The sequence below is a fragment of the Hyaena hyaena genome, unplaced genomic scaffold (assembly GCF_003009895.1).
Source record: "Hyaena hyaena isolate Hyena2069 unplaced genomic scaffold, ASM300989v1 scaffold_81, whole genome shotgun sequence".
Lineage (NCBI taxonomy): Eukaryota > Metazoa > Chordata > Mammalia > Carnivora > Hyaenidae > Hyaena > Hyaena hyaena.
The window spans coordinates 3,809,204-3,830,780 of record NW_024080714.1 but is presented as its reverse complement, the minus strand read 5'-3'; the positions used below and the strand labels follow the sequence as shown (position 1 = coordinate 3,830,780).

Here is a 21,577-nt window from a genome sequence, read left to right as displayed (position 1 = left end):
TGCATATGGAGAAATCTAATCACAGCTGCCAACTGAGGGCTGGCCTGTGCGAATAGATCCAAAACTGTTTCTTTTCCTCAATTTTACTTTCTTTCAAATGCTAATAAGGGCTAAGCCCCACACATTTTGGTGCCTTCCTCAAATAAAGGAAAAGCACAATGCAAACATTAGGCATTCTATTTTCATTGCGCACGTGTCTTGCTTTATGCGTTCTATCTTAAAATATTTATTTTTGGCCGCTGCCCTGACACTCGGTGGCTGGCACTGGGGAGAATCTCAGCCACAACTGCTGAATGCATAAAACAACCAGCGGCATGAGCTCCCTCCCCGCAAGCTGTTATGGAAGTAGACACCCATCTCGGAATCCTTACCGTCCAGCGAACAAAGGGCATGGTTGGCGTGTGTAGAGTTTCTTACACTAAATGCACACAGGACTCAGCGGTTATTCTTTTCCAGCTCTGTGAACTGAAAGCCAGGGCCTTACACCAAACCACAAAGCAGACAGGAGGCTACACCATCTGAGGAATGACCTACCGTTGATTAGAACACTGCGTTAGCGGCCTCTTTTTAACAGAAGAATGTTTTAGGAGCAATGGGCTGAAATGTGACATTGCTTTACAACAGCATCTTTAGGGGGAGTAATTTTTTTTATTCCCTTGGGGTTTACATTTTATTTAAACTAGGCCATAAAATATCACTACTCGTTGACGGAAGGCATGCCAGGGCAACCGGACTTCCTTGCCCTCCTGAAGAAGGCAGGGCGAAGGAGGCTACTGCGGCTGGTGGTTTCTGCACAGCCACTGGCTCTTCCAGGCCAGCAGCGCCACGTGTCCTGGCCTCGCAAGTGCAGCTACTACCCTCTTCTCCTAGCAACCGTATTATGTTAAAGTACGGTTGCTGAGGTTGCCAGGATATTCTTCTATTCTTGTTCTCCATGACCGAACCAAAGGGAAGAGAACGTGTAAGCCAAACGAAAGGTGGAAGATACAGCGAGAGGGGCCCAGAAAAACAAACACAAAATGATAAATAAGTAGCTTTATGTTCTTTCGGGTAAAATCAGAAAAAAAAATTAGCAGATTTTAAAGACAACCTGCAAACGAATGGCCATGAAACATTTTAAGAGACAAAATTCACTTCTTTATTATTTTTCACGGAAAACCCACTTCTTCCTGGTAAGGGAAGAGAGACAAATATTTAAAACTGTCAGAGTGACCTGAAAGGTTCTGAACTATAATTACCATCCTGTTTAACATGTAAGAGCTTCCGAGTAAATGCCACATTTCACTGCACCGAAGACATCACTGATTGTAAAATGCATACTGGGTTCTGAAAATGTTAAAATATGGAAAAAAAAAAAAACAACACCTGTATATAGAACTGTTGAAACATTGTGTATTACTTCATTTGGTATTTCAATCAATTCTGAGATAAAATATCTTCCTTATTCACAGAAAAGGAAGTAAAGTTTCTCAGAATCATAGCTAAGAAGCGGTAGAGACAGACATCAGATTTACATCTGTTTGACTATTCATTACCCGTGTTGCCTCTTAAGTTCCTTGCACAGATAATAAATAAAAATAACAACATGCTTTCAGAACTTCATAGCTGTTGAAGTATTTGTCATACTTCTGGTAATCCACTAGGTATCATTAGCCCTGTTTTACAAATAAGAAAAACCAGACCCAGAAAGATGGAATGACTCGCTCAAGGTCACACACACGATTAGTAAGTGGCAGAGCCGAGGGTGAAACCTAAGATAAATGACTCTTAATCCAGAACGTGTTTGACTAAGATCAGACATTAACCAACTACTGGACCTGAAATTAGTTCATGGACATAAAGATTATTCAAAGAGAAACATACAAGAAGAGCTGTCGCACATGGTAGATGGATTCACTGATTTATTCAACAAATATTTATGGAATGGCTACTTTGAGCTAGGCTCTGTTTTAGTACCTGGAATACAGACATGCATAAAAGACATAAAAATCACATAGGACTTTTAAGTGCTATTGAAAAAAACAAGGTGGAGGGTAATCAGGGAGGGAGAGCCTGCAACTTTATATAGTGGTCAAGGAAGGTGCCCTTGAAAAGGTGACATCTGAAGAAAGATAAGGGAGATACAGAAGTGAGCCATATGGATATCTGTGGGAAGACCATTCCGGGCAAGAGGAACAAAGGGCTTCAGTTAGGAGTGTTCTGACCCACTGCACAAACAACTAAAAGGCTGTATGGCTGGAGCATAGTAGCAAGGGCGGGGTGGGGGAGTAGAGGCGATGAGTTCAGGGGTCAGGAGGTGGAGAGGGTGGACTCACCACACAGGTCCCTCAGAGCATTTTAAGGACTTGGCATTTTACTCAGAGCAAAATGATAACCTTCAGCAGAGTAGCCTCATGGAATTTGGAATTTGGTCGGTTTCAATGACTCTGCCTAAGGCATCCCAAGTATGGCTACTTCATCAGTCCAGTTTAAGCTAGGGCTACTTGGCAAACAGATGCCACTCTGACTCTACCTTATATTACAGAGCATTGCCTATCCTACAGAGTGTCGACAGAGAAGATTCCATCTTTATGGACAGCTAATAAATATTTATTAGAGACCTATTATCTGTGCTGGGCATTTAAAAAAAAGCTCTCCTCATCTCCCTCTCTCCAACCCCAACAAAAAACTGGTCCCCACTTTCAGTAAGCTTAGAACTTAGCTGTGAGATGATTAAAGTCTATACCACATTTTCACTTGTGGAAGAGCAAGCATGGAATTATGCCAGGGAGAGCCAGAGACAGTTTTACTGAAAGCAATATGAAAGGCGAGGTTTGCTAAGTGGATCAAGGCAGGTAAAACATTTCATCTAGACGTAACAGCAGGAGAAAAAATAAGGAGGCTTATAAATAGCATGGCTTATTTTTTTAAAGATTCATTCATTCACTCATTCATTCATCCATCTATCCATCTATTCATTCATTCAGTGTAACTGGGGAGTAAGGTACCTGAGAACTAACAGCAATTGGGGAAAGCAGGCTGGAAGGAATCATGGAGAGGGCCATGCATAGTATTTGGATTTTATCCATAGGTGATGGGGAGACAAGGCATGCTTTCTGAGTATGAAGTAGCAACTGAAGTCATATGTTGGTCATCCTGGCACCATGTGCAGGACCGTGGAATGACATGAGAATGCAGACATGAGGCCACTACAATAGTCCAGGCAAGATGATGAGGGTGAATGGGGAGAACAGAAATAGAGAAATGGGGCAGAGGTAAGAAGCATTCGAGGTAAATTAAGCCTAGCTTAGGGACAGATTAGTTATGAGCAGGGTGAGAGTGAGAAAGGGTTCAAGGTCAACTCCCGGTGTTCCAGCATGAGTGATTGTGTAGATGCCACACTCTGATAAGAATACAGGAAGGTGGGGCGCTTGGTGATTATGCATCTGACTCTTGATTTTGACTCAGGTCAGGATCTCACAGATGTGAGATGGAGCCCTGCATCATGCTGGGCATGGAGCCTGCTTAAGATTCTCTCTCTCCCCCTCTCTCTCTGCCCCTCCCATGCTTGCTTCCTCTCTTTCTCAAAAAAAAAAAAAAAAAAAAAAAGAATACGGGAAGGAAAAAGGTTTGCTCATGGAGAAGACAAGAATACAAGTGTCAATGTTACAATGCAGGAAGTTTCACTGGAGGGGCAAGTCACTGCAAGGTGGCCAGACAAAAGATGGTCAGGATTTAGAAACGTGGAGAGAAATGTGTATGGCATTCCAGACAGAAAAAAGCCTAAGCAAAGGCACAGAAGTGGCAGCACAGAGGCCATTTTCGGCAGGGAAGTACCCTGGTCTTTGCAAGTAGAAGAGTGTAAAAGAAAGGGGAGGAAAAGGTGGGTCTTCAAATGACATGGAATCTGCACCTGAAATCTTCCTTTCAGGGAGAGACTGTGGAAGACATACCGGTCCACAGTGGATGAGCAAGCCCAGATGATTCATGGCAGGCGCCGGAAACACCTTGATGATATTGATGGTGATCCCACGTGAACATTACAGTTATCTGTCATGCTAGGATTCGTGAGCTCCCGAGCCCCTTTGTAGCTACAGTTTGAACTTGGCTTTCCTGCATCCTATCTCAAGATTAAATGGACATTTTTAGCAATTTACTGTTCAGAGCCACAGGCGCCATGTTTTCCTCCCAACACCTAACATTATACTTGAAGTGTAATGAACTTGAAGTGTCAAGAGCAGGTTTAAAACTTTAAACTGGTTTCATTTCACGATGAAGCCTTTAATTGTTCTTTGAAGTTAAACTAAGTAAATTCTATAATAAATATCTGGTCCTATTTGCAGAAGACAAATTACAAGTCAAAACAAGCTTCCTAAAGTCTATACTATCAATAATCAAATTTTTGTCCATCCAGACAATGCATAACTTTTAAAACATAATATATTTAAAGTCTCAGCTGTGAAAATATCACTTGCTCAGTTTAGCCTTAAACTATCACAAGTGGTGGTGGGATACTCATAATGTGTCCTCCAGTCCATCACTGAAATACAAATAAAATAGCAATCAGAGCATTAGCTGAACTTACTTATTTTTCCAGGAACACATTCAGATTTCTTTCCTTCATTTCCCCTTTGACAGCAATCAAATCCCTAACAGCTCTTGATAATTCATCATTTCTTGCTTCAGTGCCATCCTTGAAAACCAAGCCGGCTTGTGATTCTGTATATGTCATTATGGACTGAGACAAAACACAGGTAAAAGGGGCACTCAGATTAGACCATTTCTTCCAGGAAATATCACTTCTCCTATAACATAACTGGAAACGTTGAGCACATGTCACTCATTGGGCAACACCTGTCCAACGCAGTGGGGGGTGGGGGGGAGACCACATCCTTCCTTACAATTTTAAGCTGCCTCCGCCTTTTCTCTTTTACAGTTTTATTCACTTTTATTCATTTCACTCCCACACAGGCGCTACGCATTATACAGCTTCCATACTTAATTTTTCCAAGAGCTTAGACACAATAAAACTGTGTTCCTTTCTTATTGCCTAAATATGCATTTCAGGAACGTACTCCTTTTGGTTTTCTACCTCTGTTAAATGTGGTCTAAATGTTCTGATGTACCTCAGAATTCTTCTACTTCAGTTAACTAAGCTCTAAATTCTCTGAAATGTCCCTCAGAGCGTAGAACACTGGGAAGCAAGTTTGGCAGGCAAATGCAAGCAGCAGCTAAGGGAGGAAGATAAGACTGGCAGCTTGTTCCTGGGGAAATCCTGGAGGGAAGTCAGACTTTGTAGCCTAAGAAAAATGAGCTCACTTCTCCCCCTTGTGCCCGGAACCTTGGATGCTATCAGTTCTATCATAGATCTCCTTGGATGAGAGAAGCCAGGAGAATGCAGTCTCCTTCCTCTGACCTCTCCTTCCAGTATTTTCTGACCTGCGATGACTACATTTGTGGTAGCATAATATACTACCACATTTGAAATGAATTGATATCAAGTCATGTCAATTTTCAGAATTAAGGTCTAGAAAATTCACATTATATTTCAATCTTTGGTACACTCCCATGTAGCTTCACATATCTGCACCTAATAGAGGAATAAAGAATCAGCTCAGGTCATGATCTCAGGGTCCTGAGACCAAGCCCTGTGTAAGATTCTCTCTCTTCCTCTGCCCCTCCCCCACATGCACGTGTGCGTGTGTGTGCGCGCACGCACACACACACACTTTAAAATTAAAACAAATTATAAAAAAATAAAAAACAAAAAGCCCAATGCAGTGCAGTGTTACAAACAACAATATAGTTCAGATTCTGAACATAGTTTCTGCTTTGTAGCTGGAAAGGTTTGCAGTTAAACACTGATTTCTTCCTTTCATTTTTATTATCTGAGCTTCAATTTCCTGTTTACTCCATACTTTTGAATGACAGTTCACTGTTCGGCCTTCAAGTAAAAGAATGCACATATAGGAAAATCCACCTTATTTCAGTTAGCATTCCCAATGAGTTTCTGAGGCAATTATTTTTTTTAACACGAATTTCCATTTTTTAAACTTGCATTCTTAGTCAGTTGAAACTATGAGAATTTATTTTTGCTCATGACCCAAAGACAACACTTACTAGACTGGACATCCCCGTGTGGAATGATTTAACAAATAATAATGAGGAAGGTCTCCGTTTATTTGTTTTAACAACCAAACATTTCATTAATTGACTAAGTAATACACTTAATTTTATGACTAAAATTCCTCATTCAGCATACAAGAAAAACTAGGTGGGGGATTTTTTATTCTAAGCTGCAAACATTTTTTTTTGTCATTTTGGATGACTCCAGTAAAGCCATTAGATAAAACCCCATTTGTAAGTGTTGCCCCACGACACCTTTCTTCTAGCTGTGGGTTAAAATATTAGTGACGAGGAGATGAGGGGGAAAAGAACCCATTCTTTCTGTGGACTCAGATAGTTTCAAGGTGCCTTTTGAGCTTATGACGCTCTGTGGTTCTAAAATCCTTTCCCTGCCCATAACCTTGGGGAAATTCCACTACACCTTAGAACTGCTAACTTTACCCTGGAGTCTGGAGGCAAAGCTCAAAATAGGGCTAAATAATCAAAATTTCTTCCAATCACCAAGGTTGACCTTGAATAAATGAATGAATGAATGAATATTATATACTTGTTTTTATTTTGATATAGAAATATTTTAAATGTCTCAAGAATGAATGAAATTAGTGCTCCAGAAAAGTCTATGGCATTTTCCCTGAAACTTCTCCATTGATAATTTTGCTTCTCACCGCCAACAAACACAGTCCTCTCTATAGCCGACATAAACGTTGGCTCTGCTCCCCACCTGAGGCTGCTGTTCTCCCCGACTCAGTCCTCTCCACAGTGTTCTCTGCTCGCCTCCTATCCTGGTCCTGGTCTCCCAAGAGCTGCTTCCAATTTCCTCTCCAGTCCTAAGGGTCTGCTCTCACTGGGCACCTCTGCTTTTCCATTTGTAGGTCAGTGGCTTGATTTTCATGGTAGGCAATTTTGATGCATTCTTTTCTGCCCCGCACACCACGCACTGCTTACGCATAAGCACACACACACATTTAACTTGAGCGCTGTCAGGAGGGATCATGGAAGGAACTGCTCCTAACAGCTAGCTTCTCTTTGAAAGACTCCTGCAACACTCTTTATGCGAAAATAGCACAAGACACTTTTGGAAGACATTCTTCAAAATGTAAACGGGTCATAGTAAATAATATTATCCAAAGAGGGAGAAAAAGGAATTAGCCACAACTTTGTGTTCTTCCCTCTTAGGCTCCACGTCTCAGAAACCTGATCAATCAATATTCATAAACTTACCATTCATCTAAGCGCCCTGGCTCCTCGTGAACAGAAAGAAGAAATGTACAGAGAATCTATACTCTTCTTTCAAACTTCAATGTTCTTAAAACTCACCAGGACAAAATAGGTCTTTATTATAATCATCATTCTCTTCTCAGCTACCATCATATACCATTGCCGGCTCTTCCTCTGTTTAGTGACCACTTCAGTACTGAACGGAGCTCTTCTGCATCCACAACACAGTCATCCCTTCCACATCCCGAGCACCTGTTCTGTTACTGGCACTGTTCAGTGTACTAGTTTAGATTCTGCCTTATGGGATGAAGGAGACTGATAATTTAAGAGAGCAGTAAATGCTATGAATGAAACAAAGCAGACTGCTGATAGATGGACAGGACCAACATTAGGCAGAGTCCAGGAAAGGTCTCTTTGAAGAGGTGACCTGTGAACTGAGACCTGACAGATGGGAAGGATCAGAGGAGAGTCTTCCAGGCAGAGAGAGGGACGGATGCAAAGGACGGGAGGTTGTGAGGCACTTAGTGTCGTCCTGCCCTCGCGTTCCTGGAACGGCTCTGCTTCCTCCCGTCTAGGATGTCCTCCTCTCTAAGTCTGTCCTAAATGCTGATTTTTTCAGACCCGGGAGTATTTAGATGCCCCACTAGTTTTTCACAGACTTAACACTATATATTTGACCTTCAAGGGTTTAAAAGAGAAACAGCAATTCAAAGCAAGCCTCCAAGCAGAAACACTGATGACCTCACAGTCGACTATGTCACTTTTCCATATCTAAGAATCGGGCATCTACTCTTCGTGGAATTTAGTGCCAGGAAATAAAACTGCTCTGAAAACCGGTTTCCTTTCATTAAACAATGAGTTATAGGTAACCTGTCCTGCAACCCTTTCATTTTGGCCACCAGAACCTCAGAGGTAAAACCGAGGGTCCCTGTTACAGTAACAGCCCTGGCCTTATTATGTGGCATGTCCACCCCCTCCCCACCTTCATTCCTCTTTGTGGCCTCTTATCTTTATTTTGTTTCATTTTCACTGCCATGTGTGACAGTGCTTTTATTTAAGCTGCCTCAGACCTTTTGGAAATAGATGATGTATAAATCATTAATCACCAGGGCCTTCTGGACAATCGCGAGCAACTTCCTCATTGCAAAATCTCCCGTGTTGCCTTGGCCCTGGCCCTGCCCTCTCTGCCACATGACAGAACCCAGCTGCCCATCCCTGGTGAACCGGCTCCCTTTCCCGATCTGTTTTTGGGAAGATTACTATAAGTATGAAGAGAGTTGGTTAAAATCAACTCCACTTCCTCAGTTTCAGGGCACACCACAGCATCTTCATTTCCCTTTTAACACATTTCTTTTTCATTCTGACCATCTTATGTATGAATGTGTATGTGTGTCCACGTGTATGTACATGCACGTGTACATGTGTCTATGGGTGTGTACATGTGTGTGCACTTGTGTTTCCTTCTTTTCCCTCCTGCCCATTCAATGCAGATATACTTCAGGATTCTCTTCCAGGCTTTCACTCCTGTCTACACTTCTTTTCCTGGCCATCACCTACCACCGTCGCTTCTAAGTAAAAGATTTTCGAAGTGTACTTCTTCCTCGGCCTCTCTCCTGAGTTCACATTCCAAACTCCCTGGAACCACGTGAACCTCAGAGTCACAAGGAGGCCCTGCAGTTTTTGGCCCTCCCAACCCTGAAATCTCCTCCAAAACATCTTTGCCAGCACTTGCTAGTAAGCTTACCAACTTTCAAAGCAGCCCATCTAACTGATGGTTTTGACCATTTAAAACGTTGTTTCCAAAGGGCGCCTGGGTGGCCTGGTCAGTTGAGCGTCGGATTCTTAGTTTCAGCTCAGGTCATGATCTTACAGTTCCTGAGTTCCAGCCCCGTGTTGGGCTCCACGCTGACAGTGCAGAGCCTGTTTGGGATTTTCTCTCCCTCTCTGTCTGCCCCTCCCCTGCTCACTTGCTCTCTCTCTCTCTCTCTCTCTCAAACTAAATAAATAAACTTTAAAAATTTTTTTAAAAAGTTGTTTCCAATAGGATGGCAAAGTCTATTTCTATGACATGTGCCTGCCAGTTCTAATGCTATTCTTTTTTTTTTTTTTAAGTTTATTTGAGAGAGAGAGAGAAAGAATGCACAAGTGGGAGAGGAACAGAGAAAGACAGGGAGAGAGAAAATCCCAAGTAGACTCTGCACTGTTAGTGCAGAGCCCAGTGAGGGGCTCGAACTCATGAACTGTGCGGTCATGACCTGAGCTGAAACTGAGAGTTGGAAACTCAGCTGACTGAGCCACCCAGGCGCCCCTCTAATGCCATTCTTAAGTGTAACATTAAGAGCTAAGATGGCCTGAATACCAGACGTGTGCCAGGGCCACTGCACATATTATCTCTCTACAACTCTGCCATGTGGCTTTATTATTCCCATTACATCACCGGGGCAATTTTTAATTAATCCAATCATGCCCATGAGTCTCCTCCAAATGATGACATACACATATTCTCTAGGGGAGCTACTCTATCCCAGGTTCAGAAAATACAAATTCCTCCAGTCACTTTTTTTAAGTTTATTCATTTATTTTGAGAGAGAGAGAGAGAGAGAGAGAGAGAGAATTCCAAGTAGGCTCCACAATGTAGAGCCTGATGCAGGGCTCAAATTCATGAACTGTGAGATCATGGCCTGAGCCAAAGTTGGATGCTTAACTGACTAAGCCACCCAGGTGTCCCCCAATCACTTTTTTAAGTGTATTTATTTATTTTGAGAGAGAGAGAGAAGAAAGAGAGAGAGAAAATGAGCAGGGGAGGGGCAGAGAGAAAGAATCACAAGCAACCTCCATACTCTGTGCTGAGCCCAATGTGGGGCTTGATCTCACAACCCTGAGATCAAGACCTAAGCTGAAACCAAGAGTCAGATACTTAATGGATGAGCTAAGCAGGTACCCCTCCAATCAATCACTTTTCACATGAACTACTGGATTTTGTTAATTTTACCGTCTGTATTGCAAACCTTCAACTATGGTGTCCAGGAGGAAAGAAATTCAAAATAACATTCCAGTTGTGGTTTGAACATGCAGGACAGAACTGTCACCCGCTTCACTCTAGACACTATGTATGTGCCTCTGCTGACCTAGCTAGCCTAAGAGCAGACCTGCCTTAGGCTTTTAACCAATAGCCTTCTCGACAGCTCCCAGAACTCCGATGAGTACATCAAACCATTTCTTAATGGCACCTGTATTACCCAGGCATATAGGCTCAAGTCCTCCACATCAGCTTTGAAATTCCTTTTACATCTTCAAAATCTCATTTGTGACCAAGTCGTGAAGGCTCGGAGTTGAACATGTTCTCACAATGTCATCTTCCTACTGCCTTAGGCTGGGCTTTTCTCTGTTTCCCAGTCTAGGTTCAGCTGTTCTCACCTGGACAGCAGCTTCCCTCCAGCCCCACCACCAACCCCCCCCCCCCCACCGCTCAGGCCTGATGAAGACGGCTCTTACCCTGCACTCCTCCCCACGCTGATGTCAGCGCCCACCGGCGTCTGTCTCCTCTCTGGTCTAATCATCCTATGGTTTCCTGCATGTACCATACACTTCTGGGAAACTGTGCCACAAAGTATTTTTCAAATGTTCCTAGTCCTGCACCTTCAAGCACACGGTCTTTGAGCCCGGGAGGCCTTTGTTTGCCTGTCAAAATTCTATCTTTCAGTAACTTGAGAAAATGTCACAACCTCTATGAAACTTGTGCCAGATCCTGGGTCTGGCCGTCAAAAATGGATCTAAAGTTTCTGAGTTCTCATGCACTTTGTTTCTCTCCTAGGATAGAAAAGCGATACCAATATACATACATATTTCTTTTTTCCACTGCTCTTTAGGCTCCTTACATCTTAGCTACGGCTTATTGCATTTTACTCTTCCAGATCCAGAGGAGGGCTCCAATTTAGCTGCATTAATTACAAATAAGGAAGCAGGAAACAAACAAACAGTGAAATTGATGACTGGCTGAACCTGAAGGAAACCTGGCAATCTAATGCAAACACTTGGAAAATCAGCCCCACACCAGCCATACTTAGAGATGACCCAAAAGAGAACTCTCTCCATTATCCCTGCCTGCTTCTGATTTCATTTTTCAGATGGTGGGCTCTACCCTCAAGCACAAGAACTCTTTCTTCTTCCCTGAGAATTAACCAGGCTAGAATTCCCAGGGCTGGTAGTCAAAGGCCAGCACAGTGATCCTACTAAACCATAAATAAATCCACTTTCTCTTAAAAATAATCGCAGTGACAATGAACAGAGAATCTTTTGCAAGCACACCGGTCACTCCCTTAAAATCTTAATAGTGTGGCCATGAAGTCATTGCATTGCCTTACTGCTCAATAAAACAAACCTGAGAACGTGTATTTATTCCTTGCTGATATTTAAATGCGAAGGTCTCTTTATATCATAAAAATAAAATTGAATTTATATAAGATGGACTTAGGAGTAGTTAAATTTAAAAGAAAAATTTGGAGTTTTTTTTTTATAAATGTGAGTGAATTCTGGTATTACCTAGAAGAATTTTTAACTATTCAACATAACCTATTATCAGGTCAAGAAAAGTGCTTCACATTTTTTCCTTCCTGGAATTAACATTTATTTAATGAAATTCTACATCATAAAATACCACTTGTATTACTCAGATGTTCAGTCAATGAAATTACTGAATTAATGAAAAAAAATTACCTTCTTATGATCAGGTCACATGAATTCACAAAACTGGAAGTGGTTACATAATACAGCAGAGTTACATAATAATGTATTGAATGATATTATACTTTAAGATGTAATCAGTTTTTAGCTAATAGTCTTGTTTGCTGAGCTCAGTCTTCCTTTTACTTGACTTTTCTTATCTCTTTGGTTCTTCCCCTGTGTTCTACAGTGCACATCTTTCCTTCCTAAACACTTGGCTAGGATTACACAGGCATCAGGTCTGCTGCTTTCTGGCTATCAACCCACAAACAAAAAGGGGAAACACACACATGTACTCAGACACTGACACAGTAAATTACCTCTCCAAAATATTAAACTATGAAGACAACACCAGTGTATAAGGATTCTCTACCTTTTGGTTATTAGCATTAAAAAATGATATATAAATATATCTTCAACTAAATCCAGGACTTATACAAATATAGGTGGGTCATTAGGCATTGGATTTCCTAAGGATAATCTAGTCTAAAATATTTCTCCATTGGCAAAAACTCAGATTACCGGACAGGAGCGGATTAAGAAAACATGGGCTCTAATGGCTTGAAGCAAAATTGCCTGTATTATTTACTCGTAAGCTAACAGAGATATGAAAATCAGGCTGGTATATTCCTGACTACCAGATGAAAATAAAACAGCAGGGTGGCTTTGTTTTATTTTATTTTCCTGCCAGACTTAATATTTGAGTTCTTGATATGTTTTAAGTTTCAGGCCAAAATTATTTAACTGTCCTAAAATTATATAAAATAACGTGCACACCTATTTTCTATAAAATGTTAGATGTACAAAAAGAATTGCTACTCCTTTCTCTTCAATTTATCTATTTAGAAATACTGCTTATAATACCAATCATACCAATAATAATACAAAGAGAGAAAAAGGTAAGTCAGATGTCATGTTTCACCCACACAGTAAGTAGGGAAAAAATAATATTATTATTTATATTATTCCACGCTGGAATATTTAATACTCTAATTTACATTAGAGTATTTAACACTCCAATTCAAAATACAGCATTCAGTTGGTGATAAGTTTGTAAGTTATATAGGTCATTGTATTGCTTTAAAAGCACTGTCTTAGTACACTCGTTGAAGATATTGGATTTTCCTTTGCTTTTATGTACGTCTTGATCATCTAAACTCATAGGGCACAGGAAAATGCTGTATGGTATGGTAGTGCTGGGTAGAAATAAATTGAGAAAGAAATAGGTCAAATCTCAAATTATCACATATAGTTACTTATCAGCAGCTCAGTTAAAGGTTTAATGACAAGCAAGCTAAATGTAGTGGCTGAAATGAGGATTTAACTTACCTTCAAGATAATTCATTCATAATGTTAATGTCTCTCATTACTATGTGTAGGCAAGTTAACTGTCTTTTCACCTTTTTCTAGGAGGATTTGAAGTCTCTATCCTGATCTTATTAATGATATCAAATCTTCCTAGATCAGGATACATCTAGTTGCTAGATTAAGAGATTACCCTAATAATTTCAATAAGTACGTGTTGAAGATGGTTTTCTTTCTCCAAAATCAAATGTAATTTTTTTAAATCTGAAAATAGCATTCTGGGTTTCTGGTCAATTTACTGTATTACAAAAAGATTATCAAAGAAGGAATGTCAATAGTATCAGGAGAAAATTCTATAATATTTTTATTGCATAGGAAATGTGGATCCTAAGGAAGGTGGGGGTATCACTCTCTCTGACTCCCTTTGCTCACCCCTCCCCCAACATTTTAATATACTTTAATTTATATTTTGATGATGATCCAGGTAATTTTTAAGTGAGGGAGGGAAAGGCACAATACAGATGTATGTATACATTTTTTACGTTAATAAGAGAGAAATGGGAGTTGGTGTGAATTCACAGAAAGCATTAAGCTTCCAGTCTTTTGTTCTTCAGATTGTGGAGGTGGTAGTTAAATCACCCACCAGCCAGAACCACTTCCTGCTTTCCCTTCCTCTCATCTGAGTCTCTACTTAGTCCCCTTTCATTAGGGGTAGCGAAGTCTATACTTTGAGGTCAATTAGCCCAAAACCGCTAAATCCTAAGAAGATCCTTACTCATTACTTCCACCTTGTTTTTAGTTGTGACTTGCAAACACAATGGTCAGTGCTCACTAGATAGAAGCAAAATAATAAGTTGAAGAATTCTGTGTGTAAAGTCCTTTTAGAAAGGGGCCACGTTTAATTAATTTCTGCATCCAAAAATCTTATCAGAGTCTGGCATGTAGTAGGTACTCAACAGTGTTTATGAATGAATATGGGTGTTCATTCAACTGGTTGGTTAAACAAGCTGGTCAGGAAAGGATAACACAGCAAACAGAGAATAACTTCAACACTAGTAAGGACCCCATTAGTTAAGGCAAATAGTGGCAAGAAATTAAAATCCCTTCAAGTATTTATCATCTACATGATGCTTCTTAGATTAGTTTAAATTATCTAACTCTAGTACAACATCTAACATTTGGCTAGTTATTGCCAATATATGAAGCATTTTTACAGACATTATTTCACTTAATGCTTCCACAATTTTGAGGCATATACTGTGGGGATCTTCAATTTTATAGATGATGATACCAAGGCTCAACAAGGTTCAGGCTAAATCTCTCGTTATTTGAATCCCGAATCTGGGGTCATTCTAAAGAATTACATTCTCTGCTTTAAAAAAAAAAAAAAGTCTCTTTCTTTCAAGGGCAAGTTTCCACATGCTTTTTTACATCTTCTAAATTAAATCACACAGATTACCACTTTTCCTACAGCAGACTTGCACATATTTGTTGATGCTGATTAACTGAAGCCTGAAAATGTGGAAGAGGTGAGAGAAACAGGGTAGAGACATGGGTTGGTTTTCCTACAACCAAAACTGACTCCTAAAATCCCTAGATCAGATAGCCTTTCATAATATAGCAAAAACAAGCCCCTGCCTCTCACAGAGACTAGAAAGAGAGATGGTGTTGTCAACTTTAATGGAAGAGTTTTCTCCAGATTTAACTCACTATACCATTGGGGAGACCTGAGATAATTGAAGAAATGAAATAAACACTTACCTGCTCATTTCATTTATGTCATAATTTCCCCTGGGTGGTGTCTGTTTTATTGTAATGTCATGGCTCTTGAATTCTAACCTTTGTAATTCATAAGACAATCAGCCGTACTATGAAAAGCCTGTGACCTAATACAAGGAAGTAAATATTTGCTTTGTGAACCACATTCATTGTCTATAATAAAATTATATTTATTGACACAGATATTAAAAAAATCTCAAACACAAAGTTTAAGAAATTCAGAGAGATTTTAGATGTTTATTATTCATGCTAGAATTTCAAGTCTGAGGCATTTATATACTTTGATGAAAAAGCCTGCACATCTAGTAAAGAGGAGAGCAAGAATTCAAATCCAGTTCTATCTGAAACAAGACTTCCTGTTCTACCACAACCACTTTTCCTATAGGGGCCTCCCATTCTATAAATTCCAAGTTCGTTGATTCTGAATTACTGAGGTTTTACTATATTTGAGGAAGTGGCACCAGCAGTAACATAAAAGTTTACGCTTTCTATGTAGTTTCCTATCTAAGGGACTTCACAGATTTTTCAAGCCAACTACTCAAGCTTTTGAAACCAAATTTGTCAAAAGTCATAGAATTTAAAAAGTCAAAACCAGGAGCTTAGAAGAGCACTGAGTCTTGTGAAACATTCCAGGTAGAGAACTCATTAAGAGACTAGATTAGATTCTCACCTTTTAAATATTTAAATGTTACCTCCAGCTGAAAATCTGAAATAAGATTCCAATCGGAAATGGTTTTATAACTCAACTTAATTGATTTCATTCTGATGAGAAACTTCAATTAATGCTCTGTAGGACTTCCAGCTACTATTTTTTTTTTTTATTTCTAGGAGAGAGAGAGAGACAGCGTGAGCAGGGGAGGGTCAGAGAGAGAGGGAGACACAGACTCTGAAACAGGCTGGCAGTCAGCACAGAGCCTGAGGCGGGGCTGGAACCCACGAACCGCGAGATCATGACCTAAGCGAAAGTCGGCGCTTAAACGACAAACCCACCCAGGCGCCCCAGCTACTCTTATATTACCCTTCCATTTCCTTTATCTTGGGAAAACTCAAAAGTTCTGCAGCATTGGCAACTGACAGAAACAATCCATGAAAACCCAAGAACTCATCTTATAGTAAGGTGTGAGTTTGTGTGTATGTGTGTGTGTGTGTGTGTGTGTGTGTGTGTCTCCAAACAGAAAAACAGCAGACTCTAACTACTAAGGGACTCTGGGCTTCTGAAAGGGACTGTACACTTTGGAAAGCCCAGGTTCTGTGGCAGGTGACAGTATGTTAGGGACGCCACAGCAGCCCAAATCCTGTGGCTGATCCATGTCCAGATTTTGGTGATGTCTGCTCCACTCCTGCTGAGCTGGAGTCTGGTTCAGCCACCACCATCTCAGTAGTCTTTGCCAAAAGTCCTCTCGGTCACTAAGCACTTTCTTTCTTTGTGTGCTTCTGCCATATTTAAAAATTAACATTAGCACTCAAATAAATAAGAAAAATGTACCCGAATGCCAACAGAAAAATGGGCAAAAGACTTGAACAAGCTATCCTTAATGACCACAAAAAAAATTGCTTTCTTTTTGACATGTCAAAAAAGTCATTAGCATAATAATTAGTAACAAATGAAATAAAAGTTTAAAAAGTATCATTTTCATTTATCAAGTTAGCAAAGAGTTTTCAAAAAATGATAGTATGTTGGTAATAGTATGCTGTTACTCTAAGCATCAAGTCTAGAAAATAAAAAAAAAAAAAAATGTTACACATATATGGAAACAAAACCCAGGCCTAAGGATGTACATCAGCTACAACAGTAAAATATGGGAAATAACATAAAAACCTAAAAATAAAACAATGACTAAATAAAGACATCCATAAGTTGAATTATTTCACAGTCACTAAACTGTATTAAAAATACCACTTTGTTAAAAAAAATACCAGTTTTAATTTCCTGGGAAACACCAACAAAGTAAAATTAATTTTTTTTAAAAAGTATGAAGTTCTACAATATGATTCTGAGTCTTTAAAAAATAGTACTTATTGTGCATAGTGGTAAACTACTCTGTATTTTCTTTTTTTTTTTTTAATATTTATTTATATTGGGGAGAGAGAGAGACAGAGACAGAGAGAGAGAGAGAGAGAGAGAGAGAGAAAGCTCTGAAAAGGTGGAAAGGGGGCAGAGAGAGAGACACACACAGAATCCGAAGCAGGCTCCAGGTTCCGAGCTGTCAGCCCAGAACCTGAAGCAGGGCTTGAACTCACAGAGATGAGATCGTGACCTAAGCCGAAGTCAGACACTCAACCAACTGAGCCACCCAGGCACCCCTACTCTGTATTTTCAACAGCAATTCTTTAGCCATTGGGATAATTTTAAGTTCTTAGTACATGCCAGGCACACATTCAGCACCTTATCTACACTGCATTACATTTATGCTTACAAAAATCCCAGGAGGTGGGTTTTATCCCTGGTGTATATCTGAGGAAATCGAACAGGTAAGTAACTTCACCACAATGACAAAGCTCTTAGGTGGAGAAACCAGGACATAAACTAAGATCAGCCTGACCCAAAGCTCCTGCTCATCACGTCTATGTTTGCCCACAGGTAATTTTAATTTTCTTTTTCACATATTTTTATGCGCTCTAGGGGATCTAAAATAAGCATATGCTGCTTTTATAATCTGAAGGCAAATCAATAATATAAATGTTGTAAAAAGATGCAGATTCCCAAAGTGACGATTCTAAAAATTGCTTCCTCCAAAGAGGTGGGACCATGAACAGGATCTTTAGGAACTCAAACTGATATACTTGGTAATGAGCATGAGCACTCCTTTTAATAAAGGTAATCCCAATGACTTTTGTGAGCCATCTCAATTCTGCAAAATTTATTCATTTAAGAAATACTTGTCTAAGATCTACCTTTTGCCAGGTATTGTGCTAGATGTTGGCACATAATCAGGAAGCCCAGACTAAAGGGCTTTCTTTGGATATTGGGAACGTCTTTGGGGGATAAGTAGAGATGGGAAGGGATAGGGAAGGTGGCGAGACTGTCAATTTAAAACCGAAAATCCTGGCTATGTACATCTAAGGTATGTTTTTTTTAAATCTTTCCATAAAAACTGCTAGGATTTCTGAGGCTCTATGACACCCCCCTGTAAACGTCACACAATGAGAAGGCTCTACAATGCATCCATACTTTTACTCTAATTATACTAGTCAGATGAACTAAAATGCTTTTACCATCACCTAGTATTATTCTCATCCACAGGCTATACACTGGTCCTTACAGTTGCCCTTCTGGGTGGCACAGTATTTTCTTTGTTAAGGAAGCAGAGATAGACCATCAGAAAAAGGATTCTTAGCACAAATGCAGTTGGATGGATTTCCATCCTTCTTGGCTCCATACCTCTTTGTCCATGCCCACCTTCCATTTTTCCAGAAAAGCCCATGTCTTTCAGCAAATAGACTTCTAATGTGAAGGCCACTGTCTCTACAGCTGTAGATTAACCAGTAAATGCTTTCCTACCTTTTAATTTATGAGTCAATCAGAATTATTATTGACATACTTAGATCATTTCCTTTTATTTGGCTGTTATAATAAGATCAAACAAGTAAGAATACATATACTTAAGTATATATATTTATTTATTATATACTTATTTATTTAAATATATATTTATATTTGTTTATTTACATATATAAATATATTTTATCTATATCTATATCTAATCTCCTAGTCTACAAAGCCCCAGGCCCTAGTGGTAGGAAATGTTAAGGAATGTTATTAAGCAAAAGCATAAGGGGGAAGTCCATAGGAATGACAGTAACTTAGACTTTGAACACTGAGTTCAAATAAATTTGGACCCCATAGGAAGATCCCTAAAAGCAAAGAGATACCTCTTTGAGAAGGAAGGCTAGGATGCCTTAGAATTGAACACAGAAAGCAAATTAAATCTCCTTGTTAATTCTCTTCCATGGGGATTAAACACCAAGGAATCACCAAGAAACCAGAGCAAAAAAGGTCTAAACTGGTACAATAGATTCCTTATGCTGTTCATAAATTAGATGATTCTCTTAAGCTTTCAGACTACAAATTTAGGAGGAAGGATGAGTGCCCATAGTTCTGAGATCAGGTGTCACTGCCATGGAGATTCACTTTATTTAATATAGGATACCATCCAATCTTTTCACAATAATAAGCACTTGTTTTATCATCTCCACAAATCGTAAACTACCTTCCCATGGTTTCTCTAACTACAGTTTTTCAAGATGATAAAAACAATGAGTAAATCTACTCTCCAGTAATTACTGTTTTAGTTCATGCTAACAGAAGAAATGGCTTAATAACAGCAACTTAACTGACGGAAGTCAAACTGCTCATTCATTTAAGCGGAGTACAAATCATCTTTGTGTTAGATATCAGTGCTATAATGTATATTTCATGGATACCTGCTATTATTACTTAAAGAGACTTTAGAAACAAACACAATTTGTACAGTATCAGTTTTCGAAATTATTTAATACCCATAATGTCTAGGAGCCATGAGACCAGGAGGAAAGCATTATTTTCCACTTCAACTGTAAAAATTGTTTCTCATTTCTCCAATTAAATGATTTCGGAAGGATGCATTCCCCGGAAAACCGGCATGTATGAACGCCGGAAATGCAGATGATATTCAGTCTCAGAAGTGTTTATTCTAAACGGGAACCAAACTATTATATTTTTCTCTATTATTTATAATAGCCTTCCCATGATAGAAATAATCTCCCTGTAAAACAATCCAAAAAGAAATTTAAAAAAACAAAAACAAACAAACTATGGGAAGGTTGCAAAGTTCTCTAGACAAACCTTCCTAGAGACTTTTAAAGAAGGAGGCATTTTTCGAAGGGTCGGGGAGGTTTAGGAAAACTCTGCCAGGAGCCAGGGTGAGTCCCCCCGGAGCGGCTAAGATTGTCCCAGGCGAGCAGCGCCCCGGGGTCCGGACGTTGGCCGAGGACGCAGGGCGGGTCCCCGCACCTCGGGCACCTTTTGGGCCAGGCGACCCGGCTCAGTCTCCAGGAGCCCGGCGACTCCCGAGGCTGGCGCGGGCTGCCCGGGACGCGCTGCCCACAGCCTCCCGCTCCCGAGGGGCATCTCCCTTCCTCGGCTTCCGAGGTCGGCTCTGTCCCTCCGCCATCCCCCAGCCCTCCGACATTTTTCCCGGAGACCCGCAGGCTGGGAGAAGGGGAAACGGCCGCGCGTCTGCATGCAGTCTCTGCCGCAGCACCAGAAAGCAGAGGAGGACCGAGGCTGGCGAGGAGGGAGCTACGAAACTGTGATTCCATCGATAACACAGTCACCATCACCCCCAGCAGGGGAGGCTCGGATACACCCACCCGGACGGAGGCTAAGGGGGCGGGTGGGCGTTCCTCCTCCCGGTGCCCTCGGTGCCTGTGAAATCTACCTTAAACCATGCACACAAGAACTCCCTTTGCTACGACTAACGGGAGGGGAGGAACAAAAGAGACCCCCACGCCCTACACACACACACACACACACACACACCCCACTCGGACACCTCACCCATGCTCAAGGTATAGCATTTTTGCAATCCCTTAGGCTGACACCTTCTCCACCTGGTTAGTGCATTTGCCCAAAGGTAAAGAAAGAAAGAAAGAAAAAAAAAAACCACCACCCCGAGGTGATCGGGCGAACGGGCACTGGTAATTTCACATTCGGTTTTCTGACAAACAGCCACAAAATTCCCGCAGGACCCCGCGCCCCCGCGGGGTCTCCGTCGCCCCCGGCCTCCCCGCGAGCTCCCCCAGGCGCGCAGCTCCCCGCGGCGGACCCGACCGAGGCTCCCCGGGCGGCAGCACACCCGCCGGCCCCCCGGCCGCAGCTGGAGGCGGCGGGCGGACCGCGCGGCGCCGGCGACGCGGGCTTGAACTTCCCAAACCCGCGGCGCGGGCCCCGCTCGCCCTGCCGGGGCTCGGGCGGCCGCACTCACCGCCCCCTCTCCCCTTCACCTCCCCCAGCCACCACCTTCCACAAAATTCATCCCTCGGTGCAAAGCAGACATGTTGATGTCATTTACTCAGCACCGCTCGGTTCCAGAGGCAACATCTTACCCCGTCGCCTGGAGGTGTGGGCAGCGCACCGGTGCGTCCGGGGGCGCGAGGCTGGGCTGCGCGGTCCTCTAGCGGAGCGGCTGGGCTGCCATCCGCCCAACTTCAGCACCCAGCGGCCGAGGAGAGAGCGAGAGCCGCGAGGATGGAGGGGAGAGGGGAAGGGGAGGGGGGAGGGTGGGCGGGGAGGCCGCGGGCGCCGCGCGGCAGCGCGCATGCGCCCCGCGGGCGGGCGCAGCCCCTCGCCCGGCTCGGCGCGCGGCGCCTCTGCTGCCCCCGGCTCGCGGCCGCGTGAGTCACGGCCCCGCCCCTCCCGGCGGCGCGGCCCCCCCGCGCGCGCGCGCGCGCCCCGGCGGCGCGCCCC

The 21,577-nt window shown here is 41.8% G+C and overlaps 1 protein-coding gene across 3 annotated transcripts in view; it reads right to left on the bottom strand.

The window, feature by feature from the left end:
• Window positions 1-21,338, bottom strand: part of RGS17 (regulator of G protein signaling 17) — a 93,227-nt gene extending 71,889 nt beyond the window's left edge. For 2 of the 3 annotated variants that reach the window (XM_039234127.1, XM_039234126.1), the window contains exon 1: window positions 21,217-21,338. The gene's annotated coding sequence lies outside the window, so the exon portion shown is untranslated. Of the gene's footprint in view, window positions 1-4,564; window positions 4,718-21,216 lie in introns of all 3 variants that reach the window. The other variant, XM_039234129.1, reaches the window with a different exon arrangement.
• Between the last annotated feature and the right edge of the window lie 239 nt (window positions 21,339-21,577).